The following is a 6,038-nucleotide window of genomic DNA, read 5'->3' as shown; positions in this document are numbered from 1 at the left end:
GCACCAAGTGTCCACTGTGAGGCCACGCCCCCTTTCATTGTGTTTTTGGGGGCTCTTAATAAGTCACTAGTATGAATATTCTGCCTAAACCATAAAGGGTCTCACTGGGTTTTGGGGTGTAAAACACTTTTAACTGCCCCCCAAATGTAAGCACAGCTCGCCCACCTTCTATAGTTCTAGGTGTGGGCTCACCTCTTACTCTCGCGTTGCTTTCAGAACTTGGTGACGTCACTGGAGGCGGGGCTAAATGACAGGACTGTGACGACCCAAGTCACGTTATTTTCATACAAAACCCAGCCCCTCCTATGCAAATTCTATGGGCGGTGATATTAAACCCCGCCCACAACTGTGCAGCCAATAGTAAAACGATTCTAGGAGTTTCTTTTTTTTTTTTTTACCTTTATTGGAGGGAACCACTTTGTTTCCATCAACCAATAGACTGATGCTATGGATGGGCAGAAGATGGGAAAAATAATAAATATGGTTACTTACCAAGCTATTTCACAATCATTTACATTAAGTTAACTACACATATATTTTACATATATATCCTAGTTGTTATTGATGGAGATTTATTTAGATTACTATCAATTGTTTCCAACGTATCACCTACTTTCCTCAGGGGTGGCGATCAATGCATTATCAATATATATAGAACGTGTTGCAAATGTGTCTTTACATTGACTTCCTAATATGAAATCACTGTTTATAATAAATTATAGAAATATTTCGTTATTACATGTAAGTAGTCAAAATAAAAAAAATCTATACATTACATAGAATTTATCCCTAAAGAAGATCAGATTATATAAATTTAACCACATAATATTATGCCACCATGTCACTCATAATATTGCATAATAAAGTGGAAGCTTATCACATACAGTGGCATAGAATATAATAAACCTGGCTGGAGAGATAAACCTATATATTCTACTGCTGGATTAGATTTAGACTTTCCATTAGCCCAAATGTCCATTGTCACTAGGACTGAAAGAGAATAAAAATGTAAAATTGATTTATAATTAGTACAAGGAAAAATACAAGGTGTTCCAATTGGGAATTGTGTTGTATTGACAGCAAAGAGAGGATTTTCTTACTTTGGAGAGATTTTCTCTCACTTCCTGTTGAGTATTTGGGTGGAAGTGAAGGCAACAGAACACAGGCATGAAAGCAAAAAAAAAAAAACTGTCAGAATGGGCTAAACCCTCATGGTTATTCTCCAGTGACATTTTCATTTTTTTTTATTTAGAGTAAGAGCTCTTGTGGGGAAGACACTACATATCATTTTCTCCATTTCCATTCATCAACTCCATGTACAAATGTTCCACAAATTCTAAAACCCCACTTAGATCCATCATGCTTCATTTCTGCACATTACACATTATCCAGATAGAAGTGTCTACTCACACGTTTTGCATAAACAGAATACTGATTGGGAATAATGGACCTCACATTACTTTAATTAATGGTTTTCCTAATCAGTGAATTTAAAAGAAACTTTTACATACCGCAAAACATATTAAAGCAAAGGTGTCACCAAATAGACCTGGGAGGTATCCTTCCACACTGACATGCAGATATTAATTAAACATGACTACCTTTCCATCAAAAAAGGACTTACTGATATACACAGGCTACCATGGCTTTTTTCTGAATATATTACTAACTCTCTGACAAACTAAAAGTTCCAGAATAGGTTCACCGTGGGCGGTCAATGGAATGCATTCTATTATAATGGTAAAATTAATATCTTAGATTGTAAGCTCTTCTGGGCAGGGTCCTCTCCTCCTGTGTCACTGTCTAATATTGTTGGCGTTATATACATACTGTTTATTATTATTATTATTATTATTAATATGAATATTATAAATAAATTATAAAATCTAAAATGTGCTTATTAAGCTAGTATGTCATATTAATGTTATTAATAACTTTAACGTGTTAATAATATTGACCATTCTTTATAAAACGACAATATATTAGGCAGCGCTACAATCTAAAAGATCTTCTAAAATCCATATCCTATATCTACATACATAAATCCTATACCATACAGGTAAATAGTTCCACTGGATAGGTGTATATACACCTTGGAATCTATATATTAAATAAAAAAAAACATATATATATATATATATATATATATTATCATTGATTTTTTTTATTTAGGTAGTTAAAAAACAGAAACTGAATTTTATCTTCCTCACCCATTGAACACAATAATACAGGTAAACGGAGCCATTGCAGCTAAAGTAAATTTATATTTAGTCCATACAATTCACCATTAAAAAATCAGTAGAAAGCTCAAAGCTACAACAAAACCACATCAGAATGTAATATACGGTGTGTAAAAATTATTGGGAGGGAGTGCTAAGAGCCAATGAATATGTATTTATATCTCCTTCTTCCGAACTACTTGCAGAAGAATTATTTGTTTCATGTATTTACAGTTTGTGTTTTTAATACCAGTTTTCACTTTAGATGTTTGGTGGTAATAGATTGATTTTTATTATTTGAATTACTTTTTCTTTACAGTGGTTACTGCAACCCAAGGGACATAATAAAACTAAATACACTCCATATGAAAAGGAAACCTAATTAAATGTACACAAATGTTATTGTCATATTTTAGTTAAATATTGATTTGTGTTTTTTTTTTTCTTTTAGTAATTAGCAGACAATGCATGTTATGTATATAAATCCTGTTTAATAATAATAATAATAATAATAATATACTATATACTATGTGTATATGCACACACAGCGCAGTGGAAACCTTTTTTTCTCACATTACAGGATTCCTTTAACTGCAAAATCAAGTATTTTCCTGTAAGTATGTGCACATCATTATTATTATTAGATTTATTTAATAATTATTTCAGAATGGCCATCAGTACCTGCGTATCACTTCTATAACAAGTCCAGAAGATGTGTACACCACAGTAAATTTTTCATATTTTCTTAAGTTGTCATGATTCCTGACCACGAGTTTCATCCTTATTATCAATCATTTGTATATATTGCAGTTTTAGTGTTTCCATTTCAGTTTTATGTGTTGCATTTTAGTATACATTAGTATATATAATATAAGGTCCATGTTTTTGCTTAGTTTATAGAAGTAAAGACTCATTGGTAATACCAATAAATCAGTAAATAAAAAATAAATACACCCCATGAATTGGAATAGGAAACATTATTTCTTTTTTCAAACAGTGAATACAAATAAATGCAATATAGTTAAATACTAATATGGAACATGAACATGTACTGTGAAAAAACAGCCTCAGTAGCTGGTATTTCCCCTTTTGACCAAAATTACTCCTTAAAAGTGTTTTGAATAGCTCTCGGCCACTCTCTGACTTCAATTCAAAATGTTTGTGTTTCTTCCCCTTTTAAAATTCCCTACCACATTTTATTGGGATTCAAATCAGAGCTTAATATAGACCATTTTTTTAGGTAGATCGATCTTTTTCTGCTTCAGCTGCAATTTTTGGACATATCACATGTTCATCAAGCACACTTTGATACAATGCAAAAGTCTGAGACAATAACGGCAAACTGCCAATGCCTTGAAACAGCGTAGTAACCCCATAGTATTACACCTCTTATACTGAAATCCTATCTTTAGTTACCTCTAAACTAGTCTGCTGTTTTTGCAATCAAAAACTTTATCTTTGACTCACCTGACCTTTTCCTAAATTATTTTTAAATAGCAGAGTAATGTTCCTCTTAGACAAAAATGGTTTTGCCCCACCAAGTATCATTCTCTAATTCAGTGTTATTGGTCAGAAATGAACTTTGATTAGGCGAGAAAGCCATGGGCATCTCTAAAGGACGCCGCAGGAACGTGGGGACCAGGTAAGACTTAAAACTCCCTGGCAATTCCAACCCGCTTTTGGTATGGATAATTCACCCCCAAGCCACACTCGGAAAAACCGCTAGGGAGGTTAAAGCAGAAGTAAATTACAACAAACAAAAATAACAGGCAGGTCCATTATTGCAGAAATAACAGGAAATGTCCCTTCAGCAATAACATAAACCAGCCTGATCATTATTTGTTTATAACTGTATTTGTTCAATCATGGACACTGCTATTATTTTCCTCTCCTCATTGGAATTCGAATTTTCAGCCATCTTGATTGGCCGGGCCAGCCCCTAGGATAAAAAAGATACCCAGCAACCTGCTCTGTGCATGCGCAGCATATGAACTTAGAAATGAACAGGCAGGAAAGCATACTTTATTGCAGTAACAAGAATAGTCAAATTTAAAAGTAACACACAGAAGGGAGTATGCTAGCCAACAAAAGTAGGAGCAGATATGTTGCTAATAGCCATAATCATTTCACAATAGTGAACTTATCAAGGGTGGGAATTTGCCATCAACAGAATTAGAACGTACTCTCCCCTACAATGTTACTCAATTGCTTGTAAACAAAAGTGTACATTGTTTAAAACAGCAAGAGAGCAACACAATGGGAGCAATTGAATAATCTCTTTAAAGGTAGTGTTGCTGAAAAGATGCCCTTATTGACATGATTGCTAGTGTGAAATAACCCTAAAGGGAGAGTGTTCATTCCTCTTCCCAAGTGTTCTTCCCCCTTCATTCAAAACAAATGCGTAAAAGGAATTCATTTTAGTGTACATAATTTGTTTGCTAACTTTTTAACTTCACTGAAATGATAATACAACTTTTTTTTTCATCATAAGCAGTTTGCTGTAATGCCATCTGAGTAAAAACGTCAGTATTGATTTGCAAGTGCACACTTTAAAAATACTTTAAAAATAAAGTTGTACTTTCCTTACTGAATCTTCTTCTGAAAACACTAAACATCTGGATGTCTATGCCATTGCTTTAACCTTAGTGTTTTCCATTCTAAGTTACTGAACCAGAACAAGTATTAAGATATGAAATTTGGAATTTCCTATAATTTTCACGAAGTGAAGATTTGTGACAGGTCATGTATTGAGTTAAAATTCCTTGTATGTTATTCTACATATTATAGAACCTTCCTATTGTGTCATAACAGTGTCACAATGCTCTGAAAAGAGAGGTTAAATATAATAGTAAACACAATTACCATAAATTTATAAAGCATTTTAAAATGTCTATTTTCAGCAATTTTTCCCCTGAAAGTGTCAATTCCCTAGCATAGCCTCCTACCCTATTCTAGTACTTTTCTGGCCGTATCTTATTGCTATATGCGCTGGCTCAGCTTCTTTCTGACAAACATTTATGGGAAGGTGAGAATCCTATTGAATGTGATTTAGGTGACAGGTTTAAGTTTGCTTGTGCTGCTGACATCACGTCCAAGATAGAGACACCCAACAATAGTCTCAGAACTTTCAAATTAGGTTTTTACAGGTAAATAACATACATAAAATATTCTAAATGCACATAAACCTTATTTGAACATTCTTATTGAAATTATGGTGATAGGGTCTCTTTAAAGCAGACATTTGTGGAAGGTGATGAGAAGATGTTACCATGTAATCATTGCCCTACAGAAAGTCTCAATAAAAACTGTTTTTTTATTCTCTGCCAAGAGCAGGGAACATAGTGGGATATTTTTGTCCCTATCCTATCCCCCTTCTTGCCTGTTTTATCAACAGACACGTTACTTATATTTAAAACAAATGAGAGTACCACCCCCTACATAAATCTGGGAAAATTATAAAAGGAATCATATAAAGCCTATGAACATTTACTGTAAATCCACAGTCTTATGAATCAAGACTGAACTGTTTGGCTTTAATTTTAAATGTTATTTTTTGGAGAAACCAGACACTACTCATCTCCTGACCTATACCATCCCAACAGTGAGGAATGACGGTGCGTGCCGGGATCGAGCTGGAAGGGAGGGTGTTTTTTTTTGTAACTGGGAGATTGTTCAGGCTTGGGGAAAAGATGAATGGAGCAAAGTACACAGATATCCCAATGAAAACCGGTTCCTAAGTCTTCAGGATCTCAGACTGGGCCGAACGTTCACCTTGCAACATGACAATTACCCAAAGCACACAGCAAGACAACACGGCAG

The sequence above is a fragment of the Pyxicephalus adspersus genome, chromosome 5 (assembly GCF_032062135.1).
Source record: "Pyxicephalus adspersus chromosome 5, UCB_Pads_2.0, whole genome shotgun sequence".
Lineage (NCBI taxonomy): Eukaryota > Metazoa > Chordata > Amphibia > Anura > Pyxicephalidae > Pyxicephalus > Pyxicephalus adspersus.
Note: the sequence above shows the minus strand (reverse complement) of the source record.